The sequence below is a fragment of the Ambystoma mexicanum genome, chromosome 3q (genome assembly GCF_040938575.1).
Source record: "Ambystoma mexicanum isolate Mex_15411 chromosome 3q, UKY_AmexF1_1, whole genome shotgun sequence".
Lineage (NCBI taxonomy): Eukaryota > Metazoa > Chordata > Amphibia > Caudata > Ambystomatidae > Ambystoma > Ambystoma mexicanum.
Window position 1 is genome coordinate 930614169 of NC_090926.1, and position 15672 is coordinate 930629840.

Below are 15672 nucleotides of genomic sequence, written 5' to 3' on the forward strand. Positions count from 1 at the left end.
CCTCCCCTCCCCCTGCTCTTGCCCCGTGTTGTGCTTGTGTCCCCCCACTCCCCGCTCATGCCCCTTGTTGTGTCCGTGTCCCCCCACCCCCTGCTCATGTCCCGTGTAGTGCTCGTGTACCCCCCACCCCCGCTCATGCCCCTTGTTGTGCTTGTGTCCTCCCCACCCCACTCTCATGCCCGTGTCCTCCCCACCCCCCTCTCATGCCCCGTGTTGTGCTCGTGTTTCCCCCACTCCCCACTCATGCCCCGTTTTTGTGCTTGTGTCCTCCCCCACCCCCGCTTATGCCCCGTGTTGTGCCTGTGTCCCCCCACCCCCCACTCATGCCCCGTGTTGTGCTCGTGTCTCCCCCAACCCCCGCTCATGCCCCGTGTCTTCCTGCCATTCCCCCCCACCCCCTGCTCATGCCCCTTGTTGTGCTCGTGTCCCTCCACCCCCCGCTCATGCCCCGTGTTGTGCTCATGTCCTCCCCCACCCTCCGCTCATGCCCCGTGTTGTGTTCGTGTCCTCCCCCACCCTCCGCTCATGCCCCGTGTTGTGCTTGTGTCCTCTCCCACCCCCCGCTCATGCCCCTTGTTGTGCCTGTGTCCTCCCCCACCCCCCGCTCATGCCCCGTTTGTGCTTGTGTCCCCCCATGTCAAGAAATCAGCGTCTGCTTCACGTCCCTTCCAGCGTTGTGGCAGAACTACACGTTCCACAATCCCAAAACTTACGGAGCCGAAGCACTTCCAGCGGATCAAACAACGTTGGGGATTGCCATGGAGACGTTGGTTGCCTGAGCACGCTCGCGCACGATTGCGGCGTGACTACGTTTCACGCAGGGTCACGTGATTGCTTTAAATCTCCACCCGGTAGTCGGAGCGCTGCTTCTGAATTTACGATTTTTGGAGCTCACCACCTTGTCCTCGTATACCAATATTGTACCTTGTTTTGTCCCTCGGATTGTTATTGCATATTCCCTTGAACTCGGAACGAACGACCTGGATTCTTGTCTAACATTTCTGGATTTGGCGTATTGGATTCTTTCTGCACTTTGAACTTTGCTTTGGACTTTCTACTCGGAGAACTTTTCTTTGGTACTTGCCATAAGGAATTGGGATTATTATTTTTGGACCTCTATTAGGCGTCCTCGTGCCGTCGGGTATAGGTTTAGGTTTGGATTGTCCTTACCCTGGAACTGGCATCATCAGATGGACTTCTATTAAGACAGCATTTAACCGTCCAACATTGAATCAATATCGAATCAGTTCTCCTGCTTTTCCTGGTCCTTCACGTTGCTTGGCTTGCTTTACGTGAGTACATGTTTTGGATCTAATTTATCTTCAAATATCACGTTTACTAAGTTCTGAAGTATTGAATACTATAGGCGATTCCCCTTCCAATAGTTCGTTGTTCTCTTGGAAGTTGCATTGTCTAGAAGTTTTACGACTTGTGGCATTCGACTGAATCTGTTACCACCAAGCTCATTGTGGGTGGTTCTCACATATTCAGAAGCCTTATATCCATAATATGGAAACTGCCTTACATTGGAGTCATGATTCATTGGTTTCAGCTCATTCTGGTGTACGCAAGACTGTGGAACAACTCAAGAGATGGTGCTGGTGGCCGTCCATGCAGAAGGATGTTTCGAAGTATATCTCTACCTGCGCCGTTTGTGCCCAGTGTAAGTCCTCAACCACAAAACCAGTGGGTTTATTGTGTCCTCTTCCGGTTCCAAGCAAACCTTGGTCCATGGTGTCTATGGATTTCATCACAGAACTCCCGCCCGTTCAGGGGTTTGACACCATATGGGTGGTCATTGATTATTTTTCCAAACTGGCTGTGTTTGTCCCTTGTCAAGGTTTGCCCACGGCTCCGGTTTTGGCGGATCTATTTCTTCGCCATGTCTTCCGTCGTTTTGGTCTTCCGGATATTGTTATATCTGACAGAGGCTCACAGTTTACCTCGCGGTTCTGGAAACATCTTACTACTTCTCTGGGTGTGGACGCAAGGTATTCTTCTGCTTATCATCCGGAAACGGACGGTCAGACGGAACGTCTGAATGCTACATTGGAGCAGTATTTACGTTGCATTACCATGCAGCTTCAAGAATCATGGTTGTCGGCATTAGCCACTGCTGAATTTGCGTATAACAATTCAGTCCACACTTCTACTGGTGTTTCTCCTTTTTTTGCCTTGTATGGTTATCATCCCCGTTCTTTGCCATTGGATCCTCCAGTCTTCTCAGACAATCCTGCGGTACAAAACAGTCTCAGAGATATTGCTTCTCTACATCAACAGGTGCATTCCCGATTAAAGGAAGCTCAAGACCGCATTAAGGAATACGCCGATCGGCATAGGTCTCCAGCGCCCGATTACCGTCCTGGTATGTGGGTCTGGCTTTCCACCAAACATCTCCGTATTCCCATGAGGAGTTGTTTAAAACCTAGATACGTTGGTCCGTATCCTATCAAGAATATAATCAATCAGTCTGCTGTTAGACTCGAACTGCCGTATAATTGGAGGATCCATCCAGTTTTTCACGTTTCTCTTCTGAAACCCTGTTCGGAGGGAACCAGGCTCCCCGTTCGTCCGCCTCCGGTCAAGTTACAGGGGGAAGAGGAGTACGAGGTGAAGGCGATTCTGGATTCTAAGGTTTCCCGAGGTGTTCGGTATTTCCTTATTGACTGGAAGGGTTATGGTCCAGAGGATCGTACCTGGGAGCCTGAGTCCAATGTACATGCTCCGATACTCTTGGCTCGTTTCCTGGCCTCTCAGGGGGTGAAGACATCTTTGGGGGAGGATACTGTCAAGAAATCAGCGTCTGCTTCACGTCCCTTCCAGCGTTGTGGCAGAACTACACGTTCCACAATCCCAAAACTTACGGAGCCGAAGCACTTCCAGCGGATCAAACAACGTTGGGGATTGCCATGGAGACGTTGGTTGCCTGAGCACGCTCGCGCACGATTGTGGCGTGACTACGTTTCACGCAGGGTCACGTGATTGCTTTAAATCTCCACCCGGTAGTCGGAACGCTGCTTCTGAATTTACGATTTTTGGAGCTCACCACCTTGTCCTCGTATACCAATATTGTACCTTGTTTTGTCCCTCGGATTGTTATTGCATATTCCCTTGAACTCGGAACGAACGACCTGGATTCTTGTCTAACATTTCTGGATTTGGCGTATTGGATTCTTTCTGCACTTTGAACTTTGCTTTGGACTTTCTACTCGGAGAACTTTTCTTTGGTACTTGCCATAAGGAATTGGGATTATTATTTTTGGACCTCTATTAGGCGTCCTCGTGCCGTCGGGTATAGGTTTAGGTTTGGATTGTCCTTACCCTGGAACTGGCATCATCAGATGGACTTCTATTAAGACAGCATTTAACCGTCCAACATTGAATCAACATCGAATCAGTTCTCCTGGTTTTCCTGGTTCTTCACGTTGCTTGGCTTGCTTTACGTGAGTACATGTTTTGGATCTAATTTATCTTCAAATATCACGTTTACTAAGTTCTGAAGTATTGAATACTATAGGCGATTCCCCTTCCAATAGTTCGTTGTTCTCTTGGAAGTTGCATTGTCTAGAAGTTTTACGACTTGTGGCATTCGACTGAATCTGTTACCACCAAGCTCATTGTGGGTGGTTCTCACACCCCACCCCCGCTCATGCCCCTTGTTGTGCTCGTAGCCCCCCACCCCCCACTCATGCCCCGTGTTGTGCCTGTGTCCCTCCCACCTCCCGCTCATGCCCTGTGTTGTGCTCATGTGCCCCCCACCCCCCATGCCCCGTTTTCTGGTCGTATCCCCCCCACCCTCCGCTCATGCCCCTTGTTGTGCTTGTGTCCCTCCAACCCCCCGCTCATGCCCCGTGTTGTGCCCGTGTCCTCCCCCACCCCCTGCTCTTGCCCTGTGTTGTGCTTATGTCCCCCCACCCCCCGCTCATGCCCCTTGTTGTGCCCGTGTCCCCCCACCCCCGCTCATGCCCCGTGTTGTGCTTGTGTCCCCCCCACCCCCCGCTCATGCCCCTTGTTGTGCCTGTGTCCTCCCCACCCCCTCTCATACCCTGTGTTATGCTCGTGCCCCCCACCCCCCGCTCATGCCCCGTGTTGTGCCTGTGTCCTCCCCCACCCCCGCTCATGCCCCGTGTTGTGCCTGTGTCCCCCCACCCCCCACTCATGCCCCGTGTTGTGCTCGTGTCTCCCCCACCCCCCGCTCATGCCCCGTGTCTTCCTGCCGTTCCCCCCGCTCATGTCCCGTGTCTCCCCCCTGTCCCTCCCACCCCCGCTCATGCCCCGTGTCTCCCTCCTGTCCCTCCCACCCCCCGCTCATGCCCCGTGTCTTTCTCCCATCCCCCCACCCCCGCTCATGCCCCGTTTCTCCCTCCTGTCCCTCCCACCCCCTGCTCATGCCCCGTGTCTCCCTCCTGTACCCCCCGCTCATCCCCCGTGTCTTCCTGCCATCCCCCTCACCCCCGCTCATGCCCTGTGTCTCCCTCTGTACCCCCCACCCCCCGCTCATGCCCCGTGTCTTTCTCCCGTCCCCCCAACCCCCGCTCATGCCCCATGTCTACCTCTTGTTCCCCCACCCCCGCTCAGCCCCGTGTCTCCCTCTTGTCCGCTCATGTCCCGTGTCTCCCTCCTGCCCCCCCACTGCCCGCTCATGCCCTGTGTCTCCCTCCTCCCTCCTGTCTCCCTACCCCCCGCTCATGCCCTGTGTCTCCCTCCTGTCCCTCCCAACCCCCGCTCATGCCCCGTGTCTCCCTCCTGTACCACCCCACCCCCCACTCATGCCCCGTGTCTCCCCTGTTCCCCCATCCCCCGCTCATGCCCCGTGTCTTTCTCCCGTCCCCCCAACCCCTGCTCATGCCCCGTGTCTACCTCTTGTTCCCCCACCCCCTGTTCATGCCCTGTGTCTCACCCCCTGCTCATGCCCCGTGTCTTCCTCCCGTTCCCCCCACCCCCCGCTCATGCCCTGTGTCTTTCTCCCGTCCCCCCACACCCTGCTCATGCCCCGTGTCTTCCTCCCATTCCCCCCACCCCCTGCTCATGCCCCGTGTCTTTCTCCCGTCCCTCCACCCCCGCTCATGTCCCGTGTCTCCATCCTGTCCCTCCCACCCCCTGCTCATGCCCCGTGTTTCTCTCCTGTTCCCCCCTGCTCATGCCCTGTGTCTCCCACCTGTACCCCCACCCCTGCTCATGCCCTGTGTCTTCCTCCCGTTCCCCCTACCCCCCGCTCATGCCCTGTGTCTTTCTCCCATCCCCCCACACCCTGCTCATGCCCCGTGTCTTCCTCCCTTTCCCCCACCCCCTGCTCATGCCCCGTGTCTTTCTCCCGTCCCCCCACCCTCGCTCATGTCCCGTGTCTCCCTCCTGTCCCTCCCACCCCCTGCTCATGCCCCGTGTTTCTCTCTTGTCCCCCCCTGCTCATGCCCTGTGTCTCCCTCCTGTACCCCCACCCCTGCTTATGCCCTGTGTCTTCCTTGTGTTCCCCCCACCCCCCGCTCATGCCCCGTGTCTCTCTCCTGTTCCCCCATCCCCCGCTCATGCCCCGTGTCCCTCTTCTGGTCACTCCCACCCCCTGCCGATGCCCTGTTGTGTTTTATACACCCCGCCTTCCCTTTCCATGGTGTCCATCTTGGTAAAAGATTTTCCTTCCTACACCTGCGGCGTACTGGTTTGGTAAGAAAAATCTTTTTTTTACCACTCCGGATTCCCACTTTGAGAACCTAGGATGCTAGTGGTCTTCATCCATTGAAAAAGACGTTATGGTTATATTGCAATAATAAAAACCTATGAAATTCAGTAAAAAACAAATGTGTTAAAGCGACGTTATGGTTAAGTTGCACTAATAAAAACCTATGAAATTCAATGAAAAACTTTGTTAAGGGGACGTTATGGTTGTGTCCTGAGGACAGTATGCCTGTCTGTTTTGTTCGCAGGCAAGTTGAAGCTGTTGTAAGAACACATCATGTGTCCTGGGATGTTCGTCAATAAACAAAATGGGGGTGTCCTGAGGACGGTGGATGTTTGTCAATAAACTAAATGGGGTTGTCCTGAGGACGGTATGCCTGTCCGTACTGTTCGCAGGCAAGTTGAAACTGTTCTAAGAACACACGCGGTGTCCTGAAATGTTCGAAAATAAACAAAATAGGGGTGTCCTGGGGACGGTATGCCTGTCCGTACTATTCGCAGGTAAGTAGAAAGTGTTATAAGAACACATCAAGTGTCCTGGGATGTTTGTAAATAAACAAAATGGGGGTGTTCTGAGGACGCTAGACCTGTTTGAATTGTTCGCAAGCAAGCTGAAACTGTCCTAAGAACACACGCGGTGTCCTGAAATGTTCGAAAATAAACAAAAAGGGTGTGTCCTGAGGACGGTATGCCTGTCCGTTTTGTTCACAGGTAAGTAGAAAGTGTTCTAAGAACACATCATGTGTTCTGGGATGCTCATAAATAAAGAAAATGGGGGTGTCCTGAGGACGTTATGCCTGTCCGTACTGTTCGTAAGTAAGTTGAAACTGTTCTAAGAACACTCAGCGGACATTAAAAGTGCTCATATGACTTAGTTAAAATGTTTGACTCTATGGGTGTGATATGCTGTAGTGGCTTATAACTTTGGGATCCAAGAGCAAATTTATAAGCAACGAAAAACTTTTTTAAGAGGACGTTATGGTTAAGTTGCACTAATAAAAACCTATGAAATTCAATGAAAAAACTTTGTTAAAGGGACGTTATGGTTAAGTTGCGCTACTAAAAACCTATGAAATTCAGTGAAAAAACTTTGTTAAAGGGACGTTATGGTTCCAAGTAAAACTGAAAAACCCCTGAAATTCGCCAGTTATGGTAAGCTAAGCAACCATAACTCATGCCACCATGGTGCACTGCTAAGACTAACACCCAGGACATCAAAGATGACATCACAAATGTCATTGATGACATCACTGATGACATCACGTGTGCATTTACCTTTCATGAAAAGTCTGTACATGGGATTCTTATTGTAACATTAATAAAAGTAGTGTCAAGGATCATTGGAATCAAATCAATATCATGAAGTACATAGTGCTTTAAGCAATGAATGAATCCAAATAGCATTGTATTATGAAGTTTTTTCCAATATACTAAGGTACACATGTAGTAACACAGGAGTCGGCCAAGGAGTGCCTGAGGGGCAGGTGGTGAGACCCTGACCTCATTTGTTGAGACACTGTGAAAGCAGAAGAGCCGTGATGTCCAGCAATGCGACTGGTGGGTTTCTGTGTGTGAAGCAACCCATTGCGCGAGTGCAGGAAGAGAGGCTACAATGTGACAGATCAGGCGCATGCCGCCGGTATGCTTTTGAATGTCTATGAGCTGTGATGAAAGCAAGAATAATGGAATGGTACGTTAACAACCGAATATATTGAGGGTTGCTAAAAACATTGTTTCAGAGTGGTCGCATTCAATCGGCACGTTCTCGAAAGTCTCAGATTAAAGCCGAAGAACGAAATGAACTGAATGCAAGGTTAAAAACGGATTGTGTGGAAATAATATATCAGAGTAGTCACGTCTTGGGAAGCTGAACATGTTCAAAAGTCTCTGATCAATTAAGGACATTGAGAAAGCAATAAGGACAGTTAAGACTATTGAAGAGAGAATAAAAGTTGTAAATGAGCACCCGAGGGGAGCCAGTGTAAAAAATGCTGAACCAGTTAAACGGATAGGAATGGAAGTTGAAAATCAAAGCCAACAAAGTGGAAGTTGGTAAAGAGAGCCAAAGAAGTGCCAAGAAAAATTCATCATTAACCTACAAACTGTTAAGAGTTGGTTGTTAACAACTAAAGTAATCTAAAACAATGTGCAAGAATGTGGGGAAAGGGAAACTGATTGCGCGACCTGGAGTGGGTGGGCAATGTGGTCTGTCAAGTGTGCCTAGACGAGGAAGCCCCAACAAATCTAGGAGAGTTGTGACAGCAACCCAGAAACAAGATAGAGCTGAATATTGGAACTTGGTTTTGTGAACCAGCATTTGAAGCTTGGGGAAGGGAACCCTGATCTCCTTTGGAACTTTGTTTTATGAACCAGTGCTTGAAGCTTGTGGAAGGCAACTGAGCTCCTTTGGAACATTGTTTTGTGAACCAGTACTTGAAGCTTAAGCAAAGGAACCCTGCGCTTCTTTGGGACATTGTTTTGTGAACCAGCGTTTGAAGCTTGGGGAAGGGAACCCGTGAGCTCCTTTGGAACTTTGTCTTGTGAACCAGTGCTTGAAGCTTGGGGAAAGAGATACCCTAGTCTTGAAGGAACATTTGGAGCCTACATTTGTTGGAACTGTATCCTGAACTTGCGGACGAGAGCTAGAGATTGCGCCAGACTTTATTTTGAACACTATTGAGTTAAAATAACCTTACACTACATTTGTGTATTAGCTGTGATGGCGAGCATAGGTTGTGCCACAGACAGATTTATGAATTGGATTTACAGACATATACTTTCCTTAGTTTCTTTGGGTAATAAATTCCCACCATAGCTATAGGACAAGTTACGCATTACACCCATCCTGATATGTAATAACGATTCTATTGTTTAATTCATAATCTCTTGTCTGTGTCATGTCTTGGTACCATACCTGCCTCACAATATATGTCTCAGGGTTTAATTGTAAATTAAATTAGCAGCAAGTGTGCAATATGTGCTCAGAAAGGTTGAATGCTTGAATCACAGTGACATAAAGCATTGTAGGCAGGGGGTGAGTGGCTACAGATTATCACAGCACAGGTGTATTGACAGCTACACAGCAGAACAAAGGAAGGAAGCTAATAGGCAGCTAATACCCTAAACGACCACTTAAAAAGCCATTCCTGGGCAATTGTTTTGCAGAAGGGGGGTGATTTTACTCACTGATTGAATTATTTAAATATTGAGTGGGACAATGATTTACTTACAGACAGTGGTTCATTTACAAACTGAGACAAATATGTATTTACAGTATGCAGAGTGGATGCAAACAAGACGTCCTGAGACAATCCTGGCACATCCCTATTACTCCCCACCCTCATCATTTCGCATCACACGTAAAGCATTTAAAGTGCTTTTCGGTAATGAATGAAGCAATGTATTCCTTTAGAGTTTCCACCGCAGAGAGTCGTTAATTTGAGATATTTTGAGTGTCCATTTTGGTTTGGGTGGGATGCCTCACGGTCACAATGCAACGTCATTTACTTTAATCAAGATGTGTAATGGAAAAAATGTGCTGTGAGCCTGCGAGAGTTGCAAGTTTACAGTGTTCCGACAGCCATGTTTTTTCTTTGTGTATTCAGTAGCAGGCCCACTAGATGTCCTCAGAGGGTAACATTTAAGACCAACGAAACAATGTGCTGCATCGTCTGCTTTTCGAGCGTCTGTTCCTCACAAGTGTTACCGTGCATCCAGCCATAACCTTTCAGCATTAATTAATCTGTAGTCACAGCTTCTCTTTTACACCTGTATTTCATGCGCTCTGCTTCCAGTGGCATTTCCTGCTGGCAGGGATGTCACAAGGCGCGTTGAGGCCTGGGGCAAAATATTTGGTGATGCCCACTTACGTTTTTTTTGCACTGGGCCATCGGGCGCAAACAGGAGACACGAGAAATCTCACCTTGAGTTTTTGTGGAGGAACCCACATATGGTTCATTATTATGAGAGCAAATCAACTACTGCAAAGTTATGTTTCTGCACTGAAGAGAAGTTTATTCCAGACTAACTTTTTTGTCATATGTATAAATATATATATATATATATATAGGATGGCATGTGGTGCGTGACGCCAGTATCAGGGAGCACCTTAGCTCTGTGTGCGCATTGAACACACATCATACGCAGATGATGGTGAGTGGCGGCTGTGAATTTTTGAACTGGCTTAAATATTTATGGCAATTATGTGGGATTGACAGAGCACAGTGAGGAAGCCCAAACCAAATAAGGGGTGCTTGAGAAGGTTTCATGCACTGAAATTATTATTATAATTTTTTGTATTTTCTTTTTTCAAAATTAACTTTATTGATCTTTTTGAGTACAAGAGCAGTTACTTATAGAAGAAAGATTTTCTAAACAATTCACTTGGACCCACTCATGACTTTTTCTTCTACAAAAATTGAAATAATGAAGTAAGTTCTAACTCCCCGAACCCACTGCCCCCCCGCCCCCGTCCCGGAGACATGACTGAGCTATAGTAACATTGCTAAATTCGTAGGGACTATGAAATTATTTTTAAAACGATGGATAAAATGGTGCCTTTTACAGGACCTTCTTGAAAAACAGTGCAAAAAGCCATACAGTGTGCAATTGGTTTTGTATGGTAGCTGTGAGAAACCTGAGGGTATTCTCCCAAGCAGACCTCAAGAATCCCTTATTCAGTTGGCCAGAGAAGGGCTGACGCTCTCAAATCACAACCCTGGGGGGCGGATGAGCAAGAGAGGATCACCTCGATGGGTAGCCCGGGGTTGTCCTCGGGAGAACAACCCAGGTGAGACATTGTATTATATCTGCGAAGAATGAGAGGAGGACGGGATCCCTGAGAACTTTCTTTGGGCTATACCACATCTGCCTCTTTTCCTCCCAATGAATCTCTCTTGCCCAGATCCAACAAACCCTCTGTATATAAGAAATCCCTTAGGAAAACAAACCATGTTGCACTCGGAAGCTATCTCTCCCAGAATCCCTGTTTTCCTGTGTCCTACCTGAATACTCCCAGTTGTTCTTGTCCCCCTCCCTCTTATTATTTCCCGAACTCCCAATCTGTTGTGACAAAACACTACCCTTCCCACGATTTCCCCTATTCAACTCACAAACCCCACAAAGCTCACCTTTCTGAATTTACCGACCACCCCCTTCTCTCTAACACCTTTTCTCCATCGTACCCCGTAGGATATTCAAAGGTTCTACCCCCCTCCCCTTTCCGACACAAACACTTCCCTACACCGTGACTGACAATGGACTAACACCCGAGCCATTTAACTGACATGTCCCAACACAAGGGTCAGACAGAGTCAGGCAATTGACAATAACTAAATACACCTGACAGCCCTTTCCCTTCCCCACAGGGATAAGCAGAGCACAAGAGCAAACTTTGAGCAAGGCCGAACGCATGAAGAAGCAGCTATTCTGGAACAGCAGTTCAAATGTAGAAGGTAGGCGGAGAGACCTGGAACGACGACGAGGAGAGAATTGCCCTTGCCCTTTCCAAATTAGACGTGCAAAGCATCCGAAAGGGAAATCATAAGACCGGGAAGTACATCTTGGTGTGTGGTGTGACAGGTGTTAACGGCACATTACCTACATTCATTACCTCCTCCCCCTGGAACACGCTGCCCGGGATCGAGCAAGAGCTCTCCCCCCCGGCATCCGCGCTGCAGGAGCAGCTGGGAGCCCCCTCTTCCATGAGGTAAGCCTGTGGGCTTCACTGGGCTGTGTGTGAAACATCCGCTCACCGCCACGATTTATTTGCAATAATTCACCACAATTCGCCTGATTTCCAGCCGAGTGCAACTGTGCACCTTTTCGTCTAGAACATCCGCAGCAACTCAACGAAAAGAGGCGTTTAAACGCACTGTGCTTTGTCCAAAGGCACACCTCCCTATTCAAAGATGGCGCCGTGTTTTGTGCAACTTAGAGGAGCCCTACAATCACGCTGCTGGTGATTGGCTCACCCGGCCATATCCCTCCCACCTCTCCACCGGTAGGCGGAAGCCGGCACTCGTGTCTAAGGCACGGTGTACAAGGCTCCTGTCCTGAGCCTGTCGTGAGCTGACTGAGCCTGGGCCAGGAACTCTGCCCGTCACCCCGTGGACTACCTACTGGTGTCCAGACCCCGTGGACTTCACACTTGGTTCACCGTTCCTGGGTAAGCCATCTAACTTTAATACGTGCCTATAAGACTCTCTACATAATAATCTGATTGAAAATCATCTCTCAACCTGGCGTGGTCCCTGCACTACCCCACCATCTATCACTACCTTATCTATCACTCGGCTTGCTATCTGACTTTGCACTTGTTACCACAGCGATTCGCTTTGCCACCTAACTATAAAATGGCCCCCTCAGCGAATAAGAATTACTACTAAACATATTTATTCACCTGCTAGACGGCCCTTATGTGGCATACTGTACTTTAATCCCTGTCATGTTACGCAGGTTTCTAGGCGAATACCGGCACGAGCCAGAAAAATGCCATTCAAGTTATAATTGCAAACTCTCGAATCTAGGCAGCCCAGTGCTTTGATGCATCTGTCCGATAAATGCCATGCATGTTATTATAGTGAACCTTTAAATCTAGATATGCTAATGTTTTGTTGCATCTGTCTGATAATTGCCTTGCAATCTTTTCATTGAAACTGTTCCAGCTCAGGTGATCCCCTCATTGCAAGGGTCACTCATGACCTACTGTGCAAGAGTGATATCATGCTCATACTGCCGCTTAGAGACCACTGTGAATTTGTGATTTGCCTATGGTCACTTACAACTGTGTTGCACTTTCATGGTCGCCTAGTGACCACTGTGCTTTTTGAGTTGTGACCTATGGCTGCCTAGAGTGCAACTGTGTTGTGCCCTATGGTCACTCACGGTCTACTGTGTAACTGTGTTGGGCCTTATGCTGTTGGGTCGCCCAGAGACCTCTGTAAAACTGTGTGTGCCTTATGGTCGCCCAGAGACCATTGTGTAATTGCGTTGTGACCGTTGGTCACTCACGGAGCACTGTGCACTCGCGTCGTGCCTAGCTGTTACGTTAACCAGCCTGCTGTTTGCTCCATTTACTAGTGACTTTGCCAGTTTACACAGAATTCGAATCTAGCTACTGTATTCACGCCCCACCATTGCCTTGAACTATGCCAGCCTGGTTCATCCTCATTATGTTCCCCTTCTGTGTCATGCCTAATCACTTGCCTTGTAGTAGAAGCAGCTACATCCCATTTAGTAATGGTCTAGCCAAGCTTGGCTACCCTAGACATCACCCCATTGCCTGCCCCACACCCTTCCTGCCCACCGAGCATCCCTTCCCCCACAGTGCCCCTACAGATCATACTGAAAAAACTGGCGTCACTCTAGATCACCATCCACTCAACCTAGCTGACCTCGCCAAAGATGCCCACTGTGACACTAACCAAAACTTACTCAAAATAACAGAACATCACCCCACAGCCTACCCCAACATCACCACCCGCAACAAAAGACTAGGCTGCAGATTTCGCACCTTACCTAGTAAAATACTAACTACTCCCACGACCAAAGATACCAAGAAAAATACCCATGCAAACACCGGCTCACTAAAAGGCGCCTTACTTAACGTCAGATCCCTTGTTGCTCACCCTACTGAAATCGCCAACCTTATCCACTCAGAAGATCTGGACTTCCTTGCCACCACAGAAACCTGGCTTCACGCAGCAGCAGGTCCCTATCTAACCCTTGCGGTTCCTGACAACTACTCCATCCTTAGGGCCGACAGACCCAATGCTCGCGGAGGAGGTGTAGCTCCCATATTCAAATCCTCGCTTGATATTAGATCTGTTACCGCCCCTATTCTAAATTATTGTGAACACCTCTCCTTTAAAATTCAAACTACCCCTAAGACCACTATCACTGTGGAACTAATATACAGGCCCCCTGGCCCAACAGGGACCTTTGAGGAAGATATAACCTTCCTCATAGCAGAGAAATCTAAACCTCTCTCACAGAACATTATCCTAGGTGACTTTAACCTGGTTACAATGATCCTCACGATACCCCTGCATCTTCCCTTGCCAATGCCCTCTGCAAACACAACTACACTCAACTTATCACCTTACCCATGCATCAGAATACCCACGCATCAGAAGGGTAGAACCTTAGACTGGCTCACTACCCACAACTGCAACATCGCCTGTAAGGACCCCCAACCTCTCATTTGGACTGACCATCTCCTACTTTTATTCGACATTAGCAACAACAACCCAAACCACATACAGTGCCCCCCGGCACCAGCATGTCTGACTAGAAATAAGCGCAACATTACCGTAGAAACCCTCATTCCACTAGTTCTACCTACTCTCAACACGATCCCTGACACATCGGACCTCAACCTACTTGTAGACACCCATTACACCCATCCTGATATGTAATAACGATTCTATTGTTGAATTCATAATCTGTTGTCTGTGTCATGTCTTGGTACCATACCTGCCTCACAATATATGTCTCAGGATATAATTGTAAATTAAATTAGCAGCAAGTGTGCAATATGTGCTCAGAAAGGTTGAATGCTTGAATCACAGTGACATAAAGCATTGTAGGCAGGGGGTGAGTGGCTCCAGATTATCACAGCACAGGTGTATTGACAGCTGCACAGCAGAACAAAGGAAGGAAGATAATAGGCAGCTAATACCCTAAAAGACCACTTAAGAAGCCAGTCCTGGGCAATTGTTTTGCAGAAGGAGGGTGATTTTACTCACTGATCGAATTATTTAAATATTGAGTGGGAAAATGATTTACTTACATACAGTGGTTCATTTACAAACTGAGACAAATATGTATTTACATATGCAGAGTGGATGCAAACAAGACGTCCTCAGACAATCCTGGCACATCCCTACTACTCCCCGCCCTCATCATTTCGCATCACACGTAAAGCATTTAAAGTGCTTTTCGGTAATGAATGAAGCAATGTATTCCTTTAGAGTTTCCACCTGCAGAGAGTCGTTAATTTGAGATATTTTGAGTGTCCATTTTGGTTTGGGTGGGATGCCTCACGGTCACAATTCAACATCATTTACTTTAATCAAGATATGTAATGGAAAACATGTGCTGTGAGCTTGCGAGAGTTGCGAGTTTACAGTGTCCGACAGCCATGTTTTTTCTTCATGTATTCAGTAGCAGGCCCACTAAATGTCCTCAGAGGGTAACATTTAAGACCAACGAAACAATGTGCTGCATCGTCTGCTTTTCGAGCGTCTGTCCCTCACAAGTGTCACCGTGGATCCAGCGTCATAACCTTTCAGCATTAATGAATATGTAGTCACAGCTTCACTTTTACACCTGTATTTCATGCGCTCTGCTTCCAGTGGCATTTCCTGCTGGCAGGGATGTCACAAGGCGTGTTGAGGCCTGGGGCAAAATATTTGGTGAGGCCCACTTATGATTTTTTTTCACTGGGCCATCGGGCGCAAACAGGAGACACGAGAAATCTCACCTTGAGTTTTTGTGGAGGAACCCACATATGGTTCATTATTATGAGAGCAAATCAACTACTGCAAAATTATGTTTCTGCACTGAAGAGAAGTTTATTCCAGACTATCTTTTTTGTCATATGCATAAATATATATATATATATAGGATGGCATGTGGTGTGTGACACCAGCATCAGGGAGCACCTTAGCTCTGTGTGCGCATTAAACACACATCATACGCAGATGATGGTGAGTGGCGGCTCGCTTGATATTAGATCTGTTACCGCCCCTATTCTAAATTATTGTGAACACCTCTCCATTAAAATTCAAACTACCCCTAAGACCACTATCACTGTGGAACTAATATACAGGCCCCCTGGCCCAACAGGGACCTTTGAGGAAGATATAACCTCCCTCATAGCAGAGAAATCTAAACCTCTCTCACAGAATATTATCCTAGGTGACTTTAACCTGGGTTACAATGATCCTCACGATACCCCTGCATCTTCCCTTGCCAATGCCCTCTGCGAACACAACT